General features: G+C 44.1%; 1 non-coding gene across 1 annotated transcript; it reads right to left on the minus strand.

Annotated features, from left to right (window-relative positions):
• Nucleotides 1-14,356: 14,356 nt before the first annotated feature.
• Nucleotides 14,357-14,428, minus strand: trnag-ucc (transfer RNA glycine (anticodon UCC)). Its single transcript has one exon. It is a non-coding gene; the product is annotated as a tRNA-Gly (tRNA).
• Between the last annotated feature and the right edge of the window lie 8,202 nt (nucleotides 14,429-22,630).

Consider the following 22,630-nt stretch of genomic DNA (forward strand, 5'->3'; position numbering starts at 1 on the left):
GATTATATGACCGTCAGCAGCACTGGTTACTTCCTTGTGTGAGGTACCTCCTGATGGAACACATGTAAAAGTCTATTGCTCATTGAGAACTACATACAAAATAGTAGCCCAGAGCAGTATTTCTGTTGTGTTTCTGGTGCTGCTCTTGACATGCCCTACAACACTGTACTTATTCTGTGCTTCCTGAAGATTCAGTGAGTGCTTCTATGATCGTATTGTGGGCAGTAATCTGCGTTTTAACTTCAATAACGCGCGTGTGAATCCCATGTCCACCAATGTCTTTTTTGTCTTTCTCTTATCATGTGCAATTACAACACAGTAAAGAATCAATTAATATTGGAAAATGACATTCAGAGGATTGCGAAATGCCGAGATTTTAGTGATATTTATGCAATGATTAGAGATTGCCTTGATTCAGGAAATAAGGATGTAAAACGTGTTTTGTGTCGAGATAAGGAACAGTGAGAAAAGAAGTCAGCAGCAGGTGTAGTTGACAAGCCCACTCGCAGTAACCAGAGTGAGAAATAAAACGTACAAGAAAAAGTACTGTGTGTGAGTGCTAAAAGATGGCAGTAATCATGGGTGATCTTAATTTCCCCTCTCCCACTCCCGGTTCTATTGTAAAGAATGTTTGGAGAACAATAATCAATAAAATACGTATGACCCATAGAACAAGACAAGCCATATCTTGGTCATCGATTACTTTACAGGCGACTTAGTTTCCGTCTTTTCTTGGAAGCCATATGAACCACACTTTTATTGGGTTTCTTTCCATATTAATATTAATCTGTCTTTTGATTATTCCTAACAAAGTGCATGACCTCACACTCACAACATGAAACTGCAAGATTTCTCCACTCACTCATACTATCGATATCTTTTTGCAGTTTTGCACGTCCTCATCAAAATAAGCCCGCTCACTGATTGCGTATCGGCAGCAGAACTGGACACATTTCACTCTGCCACTTCCTTCAAGTCATTAAGACAGATAAATCATTGAAGCCCGATGACTGACCATTCTGGATTTCACTAATTATATGTTTCCAACTTGAAAACTGTTCAATAATCCCGATTCGGTGACTTCTTGTGAGTAGACAGTGGACAGTTAATACTGATTTATTACCCAACACCGTGAACTCTCTCAGTGTGCAATGATCTATTATATGGCTCCTAATTGAGTAAATGACAGAAATTCGAAAGGACTGTACCGAACAGATCCCTTGATCAGCTCCGCTGGTCATGTTAGCAAAGAAATCTGGCAAATTGGCAAGTGTAATTTTCCTTTCAATAAATAATTTTGACTCAGTTTGAGTGCAAACATCTCTTCCTAACGTTGTGTTTTTACTCATTTTAAATGGTGTCTAGCATTTTCCAAATGACAGCAAAGACATTAGAGCAGATAGAAGCAATTTCGCCCATCAAGTCAGCGACAGCTTTCAATGATATCTTGGCACATTTGTGTAATCCTCAACTCTACTTTTCAGCCTTATCTCCGTGGCCCTTGATTGCGGACTGACTAAATAACTGTCTATATCAGCCTTGAATGTACCCATTCTTGACAGACCTCTGTTGGATGCATTTCCACAGACTTGCTATCCTCCGAAAGAGAGAATATTTTCCTCACATCAGTCTTACATGTTTGACCCCATCCGCTGTGATAAGGCCCACTGGTCCCACATCTTCCCAGATGTAAATCAGAGCAGAATAAACAGCGGAAGATCGGTCTTCACTATACAGAACCAGCTGTGAGTATTTGAAACAGTTTCATATCTTGGCCTCAGATGACACAAACAGACATGAATTGCACATTAGATTCGCCAAAAGCGAATCTTCTTCAAGATCACATAGATCATTTAGAGTCAAAGAGATGCACAGCATGGAAACAGACACTTCAGTCCAACCCGTCCATGCCGACCAGATATCCCAACCCAATCGAGTCACACCTGCCAGCACCCGGCCCACATCCCTCCAAACCCTTTCCATTCATTTGCCCATCAAAATACCTGATAAATGTTGCTATTGTACCGGCCTCCACCACATCCTCTGGCAGCTCATTCCATACACGTACCATCCTCTGCGTGCAAACATTGCTCCATGGGTCTCTTTTATATCTTTCACCTCTAACCCTAAATCTATGCCCTCTAGTTCTGGACTCCCCGACCCCATGAAATAGACTTTGTCTATTAATCCTATCCATGCCCCTCATAATTTTGTAAACCTCGAGAATGTCATCCCTCAGCCTCCGATGCAGCAGGGAAAATAGCCCCAGCTTGATCAGCCTCTCCCTGCAGCTCAGATCCTCCAACCCTAGTAACATCCTTGTAAATCTGTTCTGACCCCTTTCAATATTCACAACATCTTTCCGATAGGAAGGTGAACACAATTGCACGCAATATTCCAACATGGGCTTAAGCAATGTCCTTTATAGCCGCAACATGACCTCCCAACACCTGTACTCAGTACTCTCACGACTAAAGGAAAGCATACCAGAAGCCTTGTTCACTATTCTACCTACCTGTGACTCCACTTTCAAGGAGCTACGAACCTAAATTCGAACGTCTCCTTGTTCAGCAACACTCCCAAGGACCTTACCATTAATGGCATAAGTCCTGCTAAGATTTGTTTTCCCAAAATACAGCACCTTGCATTTATCTCAATTAAATTCCTGCAGCCACTTCTCAGCCAATTTACCCATCTGGTCCAGATCCTGTTGTAATCTGAGGTAATCCTCAGTAACTTAGCTGGCAATTAAAGCAATGGACCAATACAACAACATTTTTATTTTCTCGATCCATTGCTATGTTTATTCATCTCTCTGCACATGAAAATGGATCCTTCCCATCCACTTTAATGGATTAAATTCCCTTCGGCCCTACCAGTTCACAATGACCCTCCGAAGAGTAACCCACCCAGACTCATTTCCCTGTGAGTAATATACCAAACACTATGGGCAATTTACCACGGCAAATTCAGCTGACGAACATATGTTTGGACTGTGGAAGGAAACCCACGCAGACAGCGGGAGAATATGCAAACAGGTCACAGACAGTGGCCCGACGTTGGAAGCAAACTTGGGACCATGGTGATGCGAGGCAGCAGTGCTAACTGCTGAGCCACAATTATCACTCATCAACGCGTGTAATTCAACTTGATCTCCCAGCGTCCTACTCCGTTCTGAACCAAGAGAGGGGGACAGTGAATACTGGGGTCAGGCTGCGGACAGGGCAAGCCAAATACTGGTGTTTCAGGTTAGAAACATTCATTTCATGAGATGTATTAAACACAGAAGTTAAATGTGTAGACAGGTCCGAGTGGGAAAGGTGATGGGTTAGAAATCCATTGGGAATCCCCACGCAGTTTCGAATTCTGCCGACTAAGTTTTCAATGATTTCCGAAAGGACGATTTCGCGCTCAAACTTGAAAAAAGAACAATCTCAACAAACCATGCCAGTTGTTCGATTTAATTTTGTAATCTCGAGTTCTTAATCAGAACTGTACCACTATCAAAACCTTGACCGTTTCTCTTCCCACGGATACTGCTGGACACATCGAGTTTCTGCAGTGTTCTCTGACTGTACTGTGCAAAAGTGCAACTTTACATTCGATTCCGTTAATCACAGTCCTCCATGTACTGCCCTGGACGGTGGCAAGTTTTCTTCCTGTTCGTCAAAGCGCCCATCCCCACCGCTCCCTCCCACATCATTATAAACAGCCGCAGGAAATCTCTGGTTCACCTTCTTCTCTCCAAAGTGAAACTTACCAGCCTCTGGACTCTCTCTTCATAAAGGGAATTCTCATCCCCGGACATGGTGCAAGACAGAGGATAGTGAAGAGATTTGGGGGAAATATTGACAGTTGAGAGCGGAACAATGTTAAGGAGGCAAAACATGGAAACCAGTCTCCAGCTTTGTGGATCTTCAGAAACGTTTTGGGAAGTGGAATCGGAGGGGAATGAGCAAGGGTGAACTGTCGGACTGACCAGAAACTGTCAAGACAGCTTCCCCCTCTTTAAGGAGACGGGACATTTACTCTGATGTTGTCGGGACATGAACTGATCTGAGATATTGAAAGATTTATCGTTTTTGTATATGAGGACTCTAGGACATTGAAAGAGCTCGGGCCAGACAAACACTGAGAGGCTGGAACCCCGACTGTCCCGATTGTGGGAGAGAGGCTTCCCAGTGACATGGGTACGCCTGCAGAGAGTGCGATCAGACTGTTCCTAGGTCTCCATAATGAGCGTCCCAGGCTCTATTTCGAAAAAGTACATCTGATAGAGGACAGTTATCATTCTGGGAAGGGCAGACTGAAGTTGAGATTCAGTAACCGCCTACTTTGGAGGATTGTGCGATGTGCTGGATTGCACGTGTCAGCGCATTAGTCTGCTGAATGAAAGATAGCTGATTCAAGAGTCCTCAGGGCGACAGCGATTACTGCCCTTAATGTATCTGTTTGCTTTGCTGCATTGTTTCGGTTTCTAATGAGGTCAACAGGTATTCTCCAAATGGAAACACTATCGTGTGACAATCACATTTCCGCATTGCTGTCAAGGTTAATGTCAAGAACTGTGACTTGTGGGAATCTGAAACCAAAAAGAAACTGCTGCAGAAACGAGCCAATTTGGGAGTACCTGTGGGAGAAAACACAGCGCTGATGACGTTCTGAGACATTGCTTCTTATTGTCTCTCCAGAAATGCTGCTAGACCTGCTGAGGTTTTCTTGCAAGTTCTGTTTTTATTTTAACTGAATGCCCATTTCATCCATTAGGATGATTCAGCCAGCCTCACCACGCACCGAAATTTTACACATTTGGAAGCTGCGAAACGATTGGATTCAAACAAACCCAATAATGATTTACTCTCCCTCAGCTCCACTAGGAAAGAGACCTGGAAAGGGAATTGCACAATGTCGTCCTGTCGTCCTGGATGAGTGGTTAAGGCAATGGAATTGAAATTCATATGGCTTTAATAATGCAGCCTCGAATCCTACTGATGGTGATGGAGAAATGCTAATAATTGCAGAGGGAAATTGCTCCCTGACTTCGACTGGAAGAGTCAGTTTAAAAACAAAAACGGGCAAATCTGCAACCCACTGCCTGTCAGGGATAAGCAAGCAGAAATTTCTGGAGAGAGTTGAGACGCATTGAGGTGTATACTTCTACCACCAACTGCGTTTGAAGCTGTTAGCCAACTGTTGGAAAATGAGACGAGAACAGTCAGGGACTTGTGTTCGACTGGTGCAAACTTGTTCAGCTGAAGTGCATTTTCTGTGCTGCAGAAATCTTTGACATGCTGCGGTGAGGTGGTCGGAGAAACTGGCGGATGTGAAGCATGTTAAACTGGTCTCATCCTGACATCTCTCCTGCTCTCGCGGGATTTGTCTGTCTGTCCACCTGTGTGGTGAAAATGAGGATGATTTCCTCAGGGCGATTACCATACAGTGTGACCACGTCAAAGTTCAGCCCTATGATGGTGTCTTTTCAAGCACAGGGAGTATCTCATTGAAATTTACCCTGGAAACATCAGAACATGTAAGGTTAAGTGCCTCATGCTGGAAACTGGGACTAGCGTAGATGAATATCCGGTCTACCGCACTGATCACAAATGAAAAAATAAAAGGGGATTCATTATGGAAACATACAGCACCATATTTCAATTTCCCTGGAAGTCTAGTGGTAAGGATTCAGTACTCTGACTGCTGTGGCAATAGGAGATTTCCTCTGACCGGTTATCTTGTTGACAGCCTTCCCAAAGCAGGGAATGTTGTATGGTGCTGGCGATTGATGGAGTTTTGTCACAAACAGTATTCAGACTAGCGTAAAACAAATAAGTGCGAATCCTGGAAATCTGAATCAACAACAGGTATTCACAGACAAATTCAGGCGGCCTGACAGCACCCGTGGAGACAAAGAGATTTAATTTTTCATATCGACAGAATCAGGTTACTTGTGCATTTTATTGTTTTAATTCCAGGGTAATTGCCAGTTTCACTTCACGAGTCAGCATACATATCAGAATCTCTCATTAGCTGACATATGTCATCTGTAAAATGAAAAATGTCGTATCGGCTGTAATGCTGTTGCTGTTCTCCTGAGTTGGTGAAAGGCTGTCCTTACTCATTACCTTTATCTTCTCCTTTCTGTCCATGAGCAACAAAGTTGAATGGAGAGCTTCTCTTTTCAGTGTCTACCTTCGTATGCTTATCTATTTGTCTCCCTTTGTCTCTCTATACCATCTCACTCTCTTCTACATTCTCCCACTCTCTGTCTGTCAATATCCCTCAATTTCTATTCCTACTCTTGGAAAAGCCTGAAATTCGGTGACAGTTTGAGAGTATACCTGTTTCGTGGCTTTCCCCGCCTCCCCCCACCCCGACCCCCACCCACCCCCCCCCCCCTCCCTGGCACCCCCTACACCCCCGCCCTCGGCCAGAGTGTGTAGAACTGGGCTCACAGTCTCCAGGTAATATCTCTGTCACTTAGGTCGGAGGTCAGGTGACATTTGTTCACTCAAAATATGATCATTTACAATTGTAATTAGAATTCATAACCGACCAGAAGAAAAGCAGTTTCTCTCCAATTATAGGATTTCAATGACATCATTACAGTTTGCCTAAAATTAATGAATGGTGGCAGCAGACAATGAGAGCTGTCATCTCGCAATGGATGCGTTATTACCACAACATTACCTGGCAAGTCTTCAGTGTCTCCTGCCTCACTTCATTATTTAAAAAAAATTTTGCTGTGACAGCTCGAGACTAAAAGTAGAAGAGATGGAGAAATCATTGTTGAACAGAGTACAGAATCTCGCCGTTGGATGAGCAGGATAGAACATTGACTAATGGGTCCACAGCAGGCGGCAGGGCTTGGTATCACGAATTAACAACGGGCTGAGCTCAAACACAAGAAGCATGCTGAGCCGTCACTTTCGCGATATTGGATCTACAATACGGCTTTTACAATAAGTTTATGCAATGGACTTTCAATGTACGGAACATTTCAGAGCATTTGACACCATACTCGCCTGGTTATTACCAGATGCTTTAACTGACAAAGCCACATACGGTGTTCTTCAAATCCATATGTGCATTTAATTAACTATTTGATCAGAGTAACTCGGACTTCCTTGCAGTAATAAAGCTGCTCGATGAGAATATATATCAACCTGCGCTTATGCAGGAAAGAACAGTTCACAGCTGGTCTTCCTTCAGTGAAAATGCACCGAAAGAGGCAATTTATTCTTGCTTTGCTTTCAAGCTATTGCCTTCACCTCTGTAATCTGACAGGAGAAAGAGGATGCGTTCATCTTCTCGGGGCCGATAAAACGCGTGAATATGCACAGAGGGAATCTCATATCAAAAGATCAGGGTAATTGTGGTGAATTTACCAGGAGTGGTGTGTGAGTCGGTGTTAACAGTGGGTAGTAAGGGCTAACCCATGAGCACTGACATTGAGCCTTGCACCAACAGCATCAAACTCAATTCTTGCCTCACGTCTCCCAATCATCATTGACTTTCAGTTTATCCTACTCCCCCTTCGAAACTTCTCACTTGTTCCTGAATACCTTTGGGTTTCCACTTCGAAATTGCAGCCGTTTGAAACGAATTTCTGGAGCTTGCACGTCACTCTTTGGGATCAGCTGCACTGCCCATCCATGATTTCTCCAGAGCTTGCGATAGTAAGTTACTTTACAGAATCGTGGAAGGACTCAGCACAGAGATGCATCCATTATGTCGCTAGGGAGGGAGTTCCGAGAATTAAAACAAACGACATTGAAGGAACAGTGAGATAGTTTCAGCTGAGAAAGCCGAGATTCTTAGAGGCGATTTGCGGTGAGAGGTGTCTCGTGTATCTGCAGCAATGATCCTTCCATTTGGATGCGATCAATCACTGGATTGATTCTGGCATATCCGCGTCTGTGCTCTGTGTGGAAGCAGGAAATAGTTTTCATTCAGATAAACCAAAAGAAGAGAAATAAATCTTTATTTCCTGAATGCGAATTGGATCCAGGTCTGTGCGATTCAAACTCAGACTCTGAAGCAGGGATTCCACTGATGCTAACAATAACCCTTGAACTAACCTGTCCAGACTTTTGTGCCTATTTTCTTTCTCCCCACATTTTGAAGCACCAGTCCTTGCCGTGAGTGGTGAAGGAGCTAACTACTCCCTCGCAGAAAAACAATTGGGGCCAGAGACCCGTGTATCTGTCCCGCAGCAGGTATTGCTTTGCTCCGAACAGACGGGGTTTGCTGTGTGGGACTGAAGCTGTGTTCGATCACACACAGACGCGGTGTATCTGCTGCCAGCAGATGTGGAGAAGTTTGGGGCGGATTCAGACCCATTCTGGGAAATAGACTGGATCAGGAATTCAGGGGAGCTTAGTGTCACAGACAGAAGGCTGGAGAATTGGGTTGGGAACAGAAGATGGGAGTGAGTTCCTGGATCAACCAGCTCTCTGTTCTGTGGGCGTTTGAATTCCCCGTTCGACCAGATCACATCTCAGCCACCCGAAAACCTCACTATCCTGCCCCACCCCACCCCTGTTACTGACAATAAACTGTTCATTACGTAAACCCACGTGCACGCAACAGCATAATTTTCCGAGTGAATTGGGAAAAGTTTAGGGAGAGTTCCGTTCGGTTTCATTCAGAGCATTCTAAATCAGTTACTTTTGTTTCAGCACGATTTGACATGGAGCCGTCACTCTCAATCCCCCGAGCTTGTGGCCGTTCGCATTCCACGGCTCTGGATATTTTGGTTGGTGCATGGTTGGAATGGAACCTCACGTATTGAAAGGGACATTGTTTATCGTATATTCGGCTGAACTGATAAACGTGTCTCTGGTACCTCTGGTACAGTGGAAATAATTTTCACTCAGAAACCAACACATGATCAAAAACAGTGGTAACAATGTGTCAACAAAATCTCCAACAGCGAGCGAATGCGCTCTTGTGTGGGGTTGCAACATTGCAAATTGAGTGGAGAGTTGTGAAAATATTAACAGATAAAAGTGCCCCAACATGAAACTGCATTTGCCAAGACTTGTCCATTCACTCATACTATCGATACCTGTTTGCAAAATTCCACATCCTTATCACAATATGCTCCCCCAACTATTGTGTATCGCAGCATTTCACTCTGCCACTTCCTCCAAGTCATTCAGTCAGAAAAAACATTAAATCCGATGACTGAACAATTTGGATGTCACTAAATATATCTTTCCAAGTTGAAAACTGCTCATTAATCTAGATTCGGTGATTTCTGTTAAATAGACAACGGACAGACAATGCTGCTTTATTATCCAACACCGAGAAATCCTTTCTTGTGCAATGGACTTTTACATAGCCCCTTATTGATTGCTTGCTAAAATTCAAATGAACTTTACTGAGCATCGTCCTTCAACAAGTCTGCAGGTCATGCTACCAAAGAAATCTGTCAGATTGTCATGGTGTGATTTTGCTTTCAAAAATGATGTTGGCTCAGTTTGACTGTAATCATCTCTTCTAAACTTTCTGCTTTTCTTAATTTGCAATGGTGGTTCACATTTTCGAAATGACACAAAGACATTTGAGCAGATGGAAGCAATTTAACCCATCAAGTCAGCGACAAGTTTCAATGAGATCACGGCTGATTTGGTTAATCCTCAAATCCTCTTTCTGCCTCATCTCTGTGACCAAATGCCTGTCATTCTCAGCCTTGCATGTATGCAGCCTTGTCAACCCTCTGTTGAAAACAACTTCACAGATTTGCTACCCTTTGAAAGAGAAAATATCCTCCACACCTCAGTCTTACCGAATTGGCCCCTTCCGCTGTGAGGAGGTCTTCTGGTGCCACATTATCCCAGATGTATATCAGAGCAGAGAAAACCCTCAAGGTCGGTCTGCACTGTCCAGTGCCAGCTCTGAGTGTTTGCAGCATTGTCTTTTTTGACTTTTGAATGAACAAATAGACCTGAATCTTCTTCAAAAACGCTTCATTGGCTATAATTTCGCTGGCAGTGTGGTGCACTAGAAAGTCGAGTGCTTGATCACAAATATATCACTCTCAAAATGTCATCTCTGTTTCTCTTTCCACAGTTACCACTAGATCCGTCGGTTTTCTGCAGTATTCTGTGAATTTACTGTACACAAGTGCTGCATTTCATTAAAATCCTTCAATCACAGTCCTCTGCACACTGACCCTGTTCAGTGACAATTCATCCTCCTGCACGTCAATGTGCCAAGCCCCACCGCTCCCTCTCCCATCAAGATAAACAGCTGCAGAACAGGACCTCTCCATCTCCATTAATGACGACCGACTTGCCACTGTCATTTTTTACAAACCCACCGACTCCCACAGCTACCTGGATAACACCTCTTCCCACCCTACCTCTTGCAAAAATGCCATCCCGTATTCCCAATTCCTCTGCCTCCGGCGGATCTGCTCCCAGGAGGATCAGTTCCACCACAGAACCCACCAGATGGCCTCCTTCTTTAGAGACCGCAATTTCCCTTCCCACGTGGTTAAAGATGCCCTCCAACGCATCTCGTTCACATCCCGCACCTCCGCCCTCAGACCCCACTCCTCCAACCATAACAAGGACAGAACGCCCCTGGTGCTCACCTTCCACTCTACCAACCTTCGCATAAACCAACTCATCCTCCGACATTTCCGCCACCTCCAAACAGACCCCTCCACCAGGGATATATTTCCCTCCCCACCCCTTTCCACCTTCCGCAAAGACTGTTCCCTCCGTGACTACCTGGTCAGGTCCACACACCCCTACAACCCAGCCTCCCATCCTGGCACTTTTCCCTGCCACCGCAGGAACTGTAAAACCTGCGCCCACACCTCCTCCCTCACCTCTATCCAAGGCCCTAAAGGAGCCTTCCACATCCACCAAAGTTTTACTTGCACATCCACTAATATCATTTATTGTATCCGTTGCTCCCGATGTGGTCTCCTCTACATTGAGGATACTGGGCGCCTCCTAGCAGAGCGCTTAAGGGAACATCTCCGGGACACCCCCACTAATCAACCACGTCGCTCCGTGGCCCAACATTTCAACTCCCCCTCCAACTCTGCCGAGGACATGGAGGTCCTGGGCCTCCTTTACCACTGCTCCCTCACCACCGGACGCCTGGAGGAAAAACACCTCATCTTCCGCATTGGAACACTACAATCCCAGGGCATGAACGTGGACTTCAACAGTTTCCTCATTTCCCCCTCTCTCACCTCACCCTAGTTCTAAACTTCCAGCTCAGCACTGTCCCCATGACTTGTCCGGACTTGTCCTACATGCCTATTTCCTTTTCCACCTATCCACTCCACCCTCTCCCCCCTGACCTATCACCTTCATCCCCTCCTCCACTCACCCATTGTACTCTATACTACTTTCTCCCCACACACACCCTCCTCTAGCTTATCTCTCCACACTTCAGGCTCACTGCCTTTATTCCTGATGAAAGGCTGTTGCCCGAAACGTCGATTTCGAAACTCCTTGGAAGCTGCCTGAACTGCTGTGCTCTTCCAGCACCACTAATCCAGAATGTGGTTTCCAGCATCTGCATTCATTGTTTTTACCATCTTCAGTTAATTGTCTTGGCTGCAAAGAAAACCTCGGGAATCTCTCCAAATGCCAGGAAATCTCGACCCTGGACATGGTGCAAGGCAGAGGAGTGTTAAAGAGATTTTGGGAAAATATTTTCAATTGGCAGATGGAAAAAATGTTAAAGAGGCAACCATATAACCCAGTATCCAACATTGTGAATCTTCAGAAACTCTGTGAGAAGTGAAATCCATGGAGAATGAAGAAGGGTGAACTGCCCGGTTGAGCATAGACAGTCAAGACCGCTTCCCCTTCTTTAAGAGGACAGACCATTAACTTTGATGTTCTCGGGACATGAACTGATCTAAGATATTGAAATAATTCTCGTTCCTCTACGTGTCAAATCCAACCTCATCTTGAAAGGGGACAATGAAAAAACTCGGGACCACACATGGGACTGGGAGGCTCGAAGGGAGATGGTCCCAGTTCGAGGAGAGTTGGTGCTCAGTGACATGGGTGTGTCTGTCGTGGATGGGATAAGACTGTTCCCATGCTTCCATAATGAATGCTCCAGACTTTATTTTGGAAAAATAAAACTGATAAGAGGACACATCTCGGTCTGGGAAGGACAGACTGAAGTCCGTCACAACCTGCTTTACATGTTCGGGCATGGTTTTAGGTTGGAAGTTTCAGCGTATTAGACCGTTAAATGAAAGGCTGGTGGTTCAAGACCTCCAAGTCGACAGCGATCGTTGTTGTTAAAGCATCTGTTTTCTCTGCTGCAGTGTTTCTTGTTTCTAATTGGGGCAGGAAAATGTTCCTCAAACGGAAAAGTCCCGTGTGAAGAACCACAAAGAACGTTTTGCAATGGTTTAAAGGTTAATGTAATGAACTGTGGACTCTGGGAATCTGAAACAAAATCAGAAACTGCTGACAAAACTATCTGGTTTGGCAGTACCTGAGGGAGATTATTGAGTTCTGATGAAGTTGTTAAATATTGTCCACGATTCTCTCTGCATGGATGCTGCCAGACCTGCTGAGTTTTGTCGTGGAAAAAGTATAGAGATTCACCAGGAGACGTAGAGTGTTCTTCAAGAAGTCGGTCTGTTATTTGCAAACGAAAAACCGTGACACCGAGAAAGCAGATTCTCGAATGCTCTCGAACTTCATTGTCCATGGTTTTTTATACATTTTTCCCACGCTTTGTTTGCTTATCAGCATGTCTAAATATATTAATCAAAGTACCTCACACTCGTTACACAATAAACCAGTGATGTTCGTTCCCATCATCTCTTTAATTGTTCATTCTACTTAACGTTATTCTCATGTGACGGTAGATATTTAATGTCAGCTTTCGCAACAATGGTCTTTCAGTCCAGACCCTACTTCATATTTTCCCAATGTCATAATTAGTTATTTATTGTCAATAATCTCAATCAGGCTGACTCTATTAAATATTAATTAGATACTTAATGTCATGTCCCAAATATTTCTGTTCCTAATCGAGTCATAATGACACTGAACAGGAAGCCTAACTTTACTAACTGTAATCTGATCTCACCAACGAGACCTTTCAGCGTCAACCTTTCTTTGCTAATTGGTGTGAGAGAATTCCACTATTCTTATCTCATCCTGCATTCTACAGATCCCTTGCAACAGATCGCCAGTGGGGTTCATGCTTTAAGCATTCCCTTGCTTTCATGCTTTAAACCTTCCCTTACTTTCATGCTCTTTATTTTCCATAACAACATTTTGTCATTCTGACCAATGGCAGTCATTCCTGGTACTGGATATACTGACGGTGAAGGGTCAGTGATCAGAACGGACTGTCCCTGTAGTTCTGTTCCCGACTCTCCACCTCCCGCTCTGTTAGTAACCTCTCAGTCTCCTGGGAATTGCATTGTTCCCAATTTTGCCGGATTCCAGACCTTTAACCTTGGCTGAGCAGACAGTCGATGGTCTGAGGAATATCATTCCCAAACGTCTCATGTCCGAGGTAATACCAATTAATAACGATGTCTGTGCATCCTCCTCTAATCTGTGAAAATCATTGTTTCGGACTGTAGGAACATTTATTGACCGAAATTGAGGAGGTTTTGAACCAGATCAAACTCCTATGAGTTAGGAAGATGGTCTAAGTCCCTTTTTCTTTTCTCCTGAAGGCAAATGTACGGCAATGCAATTCAATTGGTGAAACTTCCAGGCTTGAACCGAAACACAATTTACTTCGCACTATCGTTGTAACACAAACAAAAAACAAAGTGTGGACTAACCCAACTCTATTGGAAAACTGAACGAAATGAAACATCATTTAACTACGAAACAGTCAATGTTCGAATATAGTAACATTGCATAAACCATACCAAACTGGTCGTCCTGCTACCGGAATGATATTGTGAAACGTGAACGGATGAGGAAAAGTTATAATGTGATGTTTGTAATTCTTAAGCTTCCAAATGGTTTTGAGGTGCGAATGTATTTTAACCTTGAAAAAATTTGACGCATTTAAACCTCCTTCCTGTCCACGATAGAAGCTGTTGAATCTATTCCGAATTTCCAGCGGCTTCTGTAATTATTTAAGGTTTCTGACGATAGCAATCTCTCACTTTTCCAACAAAACAAAATGAACCTTATGTTGTGAACAATATTCACATAAGCAATGGGAAGCAGAGAGGAAAGCTTTCGAACAGCTCTGCCCGGATTGTCACGGTAATTAACAGGAACTATCGCCATGAAAACCCAAAAGCAACCTGACAAATTCATTTCGCCCCAGAATGCAATGTTGGTGCTCAAGACATTTCCTTACAAAACCACAGGAAAAGCCACGACACTGCGATGGCCGGGAATCGAACCCAGGTCAATTACTTGGAAAGCAGCTATGCTCACCACTACACCACCACCGCGCTAGCCAAGCTGTTGTCCCTTTTCCCAAACACACATAACAAGGCCGTAATAGTCACCAACTGAACTGGGGCTGAAAGCAAAGCAAGAAATTGCTTGTAAAACGTCAACAGGTCTGAAAACATTAGAATCAGAAGCCTTCAGCTCTTAAGAACAATCACTGGATCCAAAAGGGTCACGCCCCACAAATGCTGCTGGACCTGCTGAGTTTCCCAGCAATTTTTGTGCTGTCTCTCAGATCTGCAACATCTGCAGTTCTTTGCCAGGTAGAAAACAAACGTTGACCCATTGAAGGGGATATTTGATCAGGTGATAGTCCTCTTCATCCACAGAGGTAGATGGGATGGAGCATAGGATCATAAAATTCTTACAGTGTAGAAACAGGGTATTCGGCTCATCATGCATCCCACCAAGTCTCACCCTCTCCGCTCTTCCTGTAACCCCGCATTTCTCATTGCTAACCATATAACCAACACTCACCTGGACACTATTGACTATTGAGCGTTACAAATCCACCCTTACCTGCGCATCTTTGGACTGTGCCAGGAAACTGGAGCACCCGGAGGAAACTCACGCAGACACGGGGAGAATGTGCAAACTCCACACACACAGTCTTCAATCAGACAGGGATCTGGGTAATTGGAGAGGTTTCAAGAGGGAGTGCAGACTGCTGTGTGATTGATGGGCCGAAAGCCTGATCTCAGTGCTGTAAAGGCTCTACAGTAACATGATTCCCTACGTTCAGCACTGAACACAGTTTGCATTTTGTTTTAATCCGTCCTGTTATTGACATTATTCTGAGTGAAATGTATCGAGAGAGGTTGTTTGCGCATTCACACAGATCTCTGTTGTGATGGGTCAGGAGCAACATACAGAATAACAACTGGCAGAGGGAGAATTGAATTCCCCCTCCGAATCCGTGGAGGACATGCAGGACCTGGACATTCTCTATCACCACTCACTCACCACCCGACGCCTGGTGGAAGAACGCCTGATCTTCCTCCTCAGGAACCTCCAACCCCAGGGCATCAATGTGGCCTTTAGCATTTGCCTGATTTTCTCCTCCGACCACCTTATCCCAGTTTCATCCTGCCAACTCAGCACCATCCTCATGGCCTGTCCTACCTGCCAATCTTCCTTCCCACCTATCCGCTCCACCGTCCTCTCCGACCAATCACCTTTACCCCCACCTCCATCCATCAATTGCGCTCTCCGCTCCCTTCTCCGCAGCCCCACTCCCTCCCATTTATCTGACCAGGATGGACGCTCCCAGCCTCATTCCCGATTACGGTGTTTTTCCCGAAATGTCGACTCTCCTGCTCCTCGGATGCTACCTGACCTGCTGTGCTTTTCCTGTATTACTCTAATCTTGACACTGATCTCCAGCATCTGCAGTCCTCAAATTCACCTCGCATAACTGAATTCCTGCCCCTTACAGATCGAATTGGGTCTCGTGTTTTCATCATGAATTTCATTATGTTTAATATATTTTATTTTAAAAATCATCACAATATATTGATGCACTCATGAGCATGTAATGCATTTGGACAGAACAATGCCTCCTTTCTCTGTGAACAAATAGAATTAAAGGAGTCGGTTTGGAGAATGTTTCCTCTCACAGAAACAGGAATAGGGAATTGCAATTCTCTCTGAAATAAACACAGGCCATTCAGAGGAATCTGATAAGGTCATGCAACATCTGTCGAGAAAAGGGAAAGGTTAGCTCATATGTTATGAGAGTAGGGGAATTCGGCAGAGCGGTAGGAAGTTAGAAAAGTAATAATTACTGAACAATTGGAATGGGGATAACGCTGAAGAAAGAATGAGAGGTCTATACAGCCTGTTGAACATGTTCAGTCTGTTCTAGTAGTCAATTCAATCAAAGCTAGATTTAGATTTCATATCCAGTTTCCTGTGCAATCCACATATCCCGTGACTCCCTGAGAAACCAGCAATCTGTGTCTTCCAATCTGAAATGCACTCAGTGAGGGTGCATCAGCAATCGTCAGGGACAGAGAATATGAAAGACTCAGAGGCCTTAGAGTTAATGGCTCTCTCCCCATCTCATTCCCAAATAACCTGCCCTTACCCTGGGGTTGTGTCAATAATAATCAAAAGATCTGGAAATGTTGTAACTTTAACACTGACTTCTCTTCACAGATTCTGTCAGACCTGCTGAGCCTTTCCGCAACTCCTGAGACTGTGTTATCATTTTTCAAATACCCAGACCCACAGGATCAATTTCTCACCATCTACCCTCAAAAGACTGTTCAGAATTTGATGCATTCAAATGAAATCGTATTTCAATTTTCTCGAAGATGGACACAAATTATTCAAAAGCTCAGCATTGGAGCACGTGGGTTCCAAACAGTGACCTTTATTTTGTGGTTCATTAATGTGTTTGGCTCATTGCCGCTGGGTTACCACGTATTACTCAGATATAATTGTTCTGGCGAAGTTGACGATGAGTTAGCGTCTTGAACTGCTGTCATTCATTTTGTCCAGATAAGCACATAATGATGTAAGGGAGGGAGTTCCTGAATTTCAAAACAATGGCGCTTGTGGAACTGAGACGTTTTTCCGAGCCAGGGTGGCGAGTGGCTTGATGTGGAATTGTCAACTGGTGTCCCATCTATCTGCTGTGCTCAGTATTCTACGCGATAATGCTGTGGTTCTGGAAGCTGCTCTGTGAGGAACTTTGGCGAATTTCTACAGTGCATCTTGTCAGTGGTAAATTCCACTGCTACTGAGTGTGGATGGTGGAGACAGAGAATGTTTGTGACTGTGGTGCTGAGCAAGCTGCATTGCAAGTTAATTCAACCTAATTATGGGGAACATAACTACTTGCCATCATCATCAATCCATTTCACAGCTGGATATCCAGTGATTACACAGATGTGGTGTACAAGTCTGTTGGTTGCTCAAATGACCATGATCTTTTAACTAGATTCACCTTTTCACGGATATTATGCTGAGAGACCTCACGCGACTGTTCCACTTTCTCATCAATATTTCATCTGTAAAAACTGGGAACGAGCTGATGGGACACTGATTGTGCTACAGATGGTGAGACACAGCGCAGTGTCAGTTACTGCACTCTGATTCTGTTTGGCTTTATGCATGTGTTTCTCTGAATGTGTGTGTGCATTATCGTGTGTTCCTGTCTTTGTGATTCTCTGTGTGTCTACCCATCTATCTCTTCCTGACTATCTGTGCTGCTGTGAGTGTGTTTGTTTCTCATTGTGTGTATTAGTGTGTGTCTCCATGTTTATGTATCTCTGGGTCTGTACCTCTGTGCAACGGGCTCTCTGTTATTTTCGGGATTGTAACAATTGAAATGTGGTTTAAACCCCAATATATCTGTCCCTCTGACTATTCCTCTTGGGCGTGAAGTGATACATTGCTTTTTGTTATATTTGAACGTGTGTGTGTGTGTGTGTGTGTGTGTGTGTGTGTGTGTGTGTGTGTGTGTGTGTGTGTGTGTGTGTGTGTGTGTGTGTGTGTGTGTGTGTGTGTGTGTGTGTGTGTGTGTATGTGTTTGTGTGTGTGTGTGTTTGTGTGTGTGTGTGTGTGTGTGTGTGTGTGTGTGTGTGTTTTGTGCCTGTCTGTGTGTGTGTGTGTGTGACAGACGGAAATACGTACAGAGACTCAGACACAATCACATATACAGAGAGATGTGGAAAGACACATACAGACAGAAGCACACATATCGACACGTGCACATACAGTCACACAGACATACACACACAAGCGCACAGATGTTGATGGAGACAACAAAAGTGATACTATTAGAATTTCTTGTTCGTAAAACTAAATGAGAAATTAATAGGTTTTTGGATTGTTTGACTTTACAGGAAATTTGTCCTTAATTTTGGGCGGGCAGCTGCGCCTTTCACAAGTTTTCGAACGAAATAAGAGAAAGGTGGTTTAGTTAGTAGAGTGCGAGGTTAATGTTGAAAGGATGAAAGCAATTGGAATCGATTAACCTATTTTACCATCCCTGCGTTTTCCAGTCTTTTCAAAATGGCCGCTGATGCTTCTGAATTAGGTCGACGTGCTGTCTTGTTCCAGGATGATGAATTCGGAATTGAGAACCTGGAGGATACTTCTATTGGAATCAATACCGATCATTGGAAAAGTCATCTTACATAGGAAAGGGGACTTTGGGATTGCTGTTAGATCTTCAGGACTTCGAAGACCACCCAACAAAGAACAATGAAATATAAAATTACACAGATTGTAATCCACTGGCCTTCTTTAAAAGTTTCAAATTAACAATGCAACATGTTTTGATGGTGTCGTTTTTTGTAACCATTTTATTATACACATCAATAGAAAACCTAATGTGAATTCAGATATATTGTCCTATAATACAAATGGTGAAATACGTAAATGCTTTAAGAAATGTGAAGGTTGCATAACATTGAAAGAGGGAGAAATAATAAATAGACTGCACTTTCTATAAAAATTGTGCATTATGTATTTTTCAAGAAAATGCGTTAATGGAATGGTATTTTAGTTTTCTCAGGGCGAATACATATAAATAAAATTCTTAAAAAATGAATTGAGTGTAATTGTGGACTAAAATGTGAAAAGAGCGACCTTACAAACAGATCGAAAGTGGAGGATAGTTGCAAGGTTTGACAGCAATTCACCTGATAGTGACCCAATAATTGAAGTGTGATTGGAGATGAACGGAGTTATACACAGGTGTAGCCTTTGTTTGTGACAAGGAGCTCATTGATAATTGGCCACTAGTTCACCACTGAGAAAGGCTTTCTGCTAACAGCAACGATGTGATTAGTTCTCAGGCAACTAAACAGCTTGGGACTCTGAACAACATACAGGGAAGTCTTCACCTGCTCAGGAGCTCTCCCTGTTCGCGCAGTGATAGGTGCTTTAATCCTGAAGAAACCTGGTTTATTTTTGTTTCAGCTGTTCCTAAAGGCTCTGCCTTTTAATGAGTGTGTTAGAGACTGTTTGTAAGTATTAACCAGTCCTTCCACATGGTGTAAATCAATGAAAGCCTCCAAGATGCACTGTATATAATAATCAAGGCTCTAAACAAAGTACATTCCAAAGACATGACAACGAAGAAATGGAAGGGCAGGGGAAGCAGATGAACGGGAGGGATATGACTTGGAGCCAGTGATCAAACCTGGTTAAATGAAGAGTAGATGACTTTAATTTATAACGTCAGGAAGTATGGGATACAGTGAGATTTGGCGATCTGGATACAGAATTGGCTGGCTGACAGAAGGCAGAGAGGGGTTGTAGATGGAAAATATTCTGCCTGGAGGACAGTGTTGATTGGGGTCCCGTGGGGCTCTGTTCTTGGGCCTCTGCTCTTTGTAGTTCTTATAAATGACTTGGATGAGGAGGTTGAAGAGTGGGTTAGTAAGTTTGCAGATGGCACTATGGTTGCAGGTATCGTCGACAGTATAGGCGGCTACTGCAGGTTGCAGCGCAACATAGATAGGATGCAGATCTGGGCTGAGAAATGGCAGATGGAGTTCAACCTGGATAAAAGCGAAGTAATGCATTTTGGAAGGTGGAACACGAATGCTGAATATAAGATTAAAGACAGGATCCTTGGCAGTGTGGAGGAACAGAGGGATCTGGTTATGCAAGTACATAGATCTCTCAAAGTTGCCACCCAAGTGGATAGGGTTATTAAGAAAGCATATGGAGCTTTGGATTTCTTTAAGGGGGATTGAGTTTAAGAGCTGCGAGGTTTTGCTGCAGCTCTACAAGTCCCTGGTGAAACCACTCTTTGAATATTGTGTCCAGTTCTTGTCTCCCTACTATAGGAAAATGCAGAGGCTTCGGAGAAAGCGCGAAGAAGGTTTATCAGGATGTTGCCTGGACTGGAGGGCTTGCCTTATGAAGAAAGTTTGAGTAAGCTCGGACTTTTCTCTCTGGAGTGAAGGACGAAGAGAGGAGACCTGATTGAGGTATAGAAAAAAATGTGTGGAATATATGCAATCAAAAGGAAGAGACTTTTCCCCCGTGCAGGATGAATGGTATGAGAAGTCATAGTTTGAAAATATTAGGTGGAAGGTATAATGGAGATGTCAGAGGTAGGTTCGTTGCGCAGAGAGTTGTGAATGCATGGAATCGGTTGCCAGCTGTGGTCATGGAAGCAGAGTCATTGGAGACATTGGTACGACTCCTGGACATGCACATGGATAGCAGTGAGTTGAGGGGTGCGTAGGTTAAGTTACTATATTTGACATTAGGATTAAATCTCGTGGGCCAAAGGGCCTGTTCTGTGCTGTACTTTTCTATGTTCTATATTCTATGAGTGCATACACTGGGTATATCTAAAAGTAAGGTGTCAACCAGGTGAAGCTACGACACAGAAATAGTTGCGTGCCAGAAACCATAAGAAGCAACGGATAGACAAGGCTAATTGACTTCAGCACTCACGGATCAGACAGAAACTCGGCAATCCTCCCACTCCCATCATAAATGATGCGGGACAATATAATAAATCATTTCTTTCACATGAACGTCGAGGCTGAGGGAGACTAAATAGATCCTTTCGAAATTATGACAGGCATCGAAGTAATGAATAATGGAAGTCTTTTACACAGACCACAGGAGACAGAGGTTTAAAGTGTTCTCGAGCAGACCATTCCCAGATGTATGGTATGCAAATTGATTTTGCTTGTTTTATGATAGTCATACATTCTGAGAAACAGTGAAGAATATTGTGCTGCATTCTTTTCAGTTCAAATCATACCTTACATTAGGACATCGGTTTAATATAGTTTCACAGCTTTTGAACAGGTGCAGAAAAGGATCAACTCTATATTTGACAGGTCCATTCATAAGTTTGATAACAGCACGGAAGAAATTGTTCCTGAATCCATTGGTGTGTATTTTCAAACATTTGCATCTTCTGTCCGATGGAAGATGTTGGGAAAGAGCATTGCGGTGGTGGGATGGGCCTTTGATTGTGTTAGCTGTATTCCTGAAGCAGTGGGAATTCAAGACCGAGTCAATGGAAGGAAATGTCATTTGCGGGATGGATTGGGTTAGATACACGCATCTCTGCAATTTCTTGCAGTCCAGCCAGAGCAGTTACCATACGAAGCGTCTGGATAGAATGTTTTCTGCAGTGCAATGTTAAAATTGGTCAGACTCATTGCCAAAATGCTAGATTTTCTTCCCCATCTGAGGAGGTAGATGCATTGATGTGCTTTCTTGGCTGTAGAGTTGACATGGATAGACTGATTGTTTGTAATATTTATTACTCGGAACTTGCAGCTGTCCATCACCTCCAAATCAGCACCAATGACAGAGACCAGTGTGTGTCCTTCAGTCCAATTTCTGAAGTCAATGGCCAGTTCCCTTGTTTTGCTGACATTGAGGGAAAGATTGATGTCTGAACACCATGTCACTAAGCGCTATTTCCTGTAGGAGATAGTGAGGACTGCAGATGCTGGAGATCAGAGCTGAAAAATGTGTTGCTGGAAAAGCGCAGCAGGTCAGGCAGCATCCAAGGAGCAGGAGAATCGACGTTTCGGACATAAGCCTTTCTTCATGAATGAGAGGGTGTGCCAAGCAGGCTAAGATAAAAGGTAGGGAGGAGGTACTTGGGGAAGGGGCGTTGGGAATGCGTAGGTGGAAGAACGTTAATTTGAGTGTGATTGGCCGGAGTGGGGGTGGGGGCGGAGAGGTCAGGAAGAAAATTGCAGGTCAAGAAGGCGGTGCTGAGTCCGAGGGTTGGCACTGAGATAAGGTGGGGTGAGGGGAAATGAGGAAGCTGGAGAAATCTGCATTCAACTCTTTTGGTTTGACGGTTCCTAGGCGGAAGATGAGGTGCTCTTCCTCCAGGCGTCAGTTGCCATGGTCTGGCAATGGAGAAGGCCAAGGACCTGCATGGCCTTGGCGGAGTGGGAGGGGGAGTTAAAGTGTTGAGCCACGGGGCGGTTGGGGTGTTTGGTGCGGGTGTCCCAGAGGTGTTCTCTGAAATGTTACGACAGTAAGCGGCCTGTCTCCCCAATGTAGAGGAGGCCACATCGGGTGCAGTGGATGCAGTAAATGTTGTGTGTGGAGGTGCAGGTGAATTTGTGACGGATATGGGAGGATCCCGTGGGGCCTTGGAGAGAAGTGAGGGGGAGGTGTGGGCGCACGTTTTGCATTTCTTGCGGTTGCAGGGGAAGGTGCCGGGAGTGGAGGTTGAGTTGGTGGGGGTT

Source organism: Chiloscyllium plagiosum, unplaced genomic scaffold (assembly GCF_037043375.1).
Source record: "Chiloscyllium plagiosum isolate Xiang-an unplaced genomic scaffold, Cpla_swu_hap1 HiC_scaffold_37, whole genome shotgun sequence".
Classification (NCBI taxonomy): Eukaryota; Metazoa; Chordata; class Chondrichthyes; order Orectolobiformes; family Hemiscylliidae; genus Chiloscyllium; species Chiloscyllium plagiosum.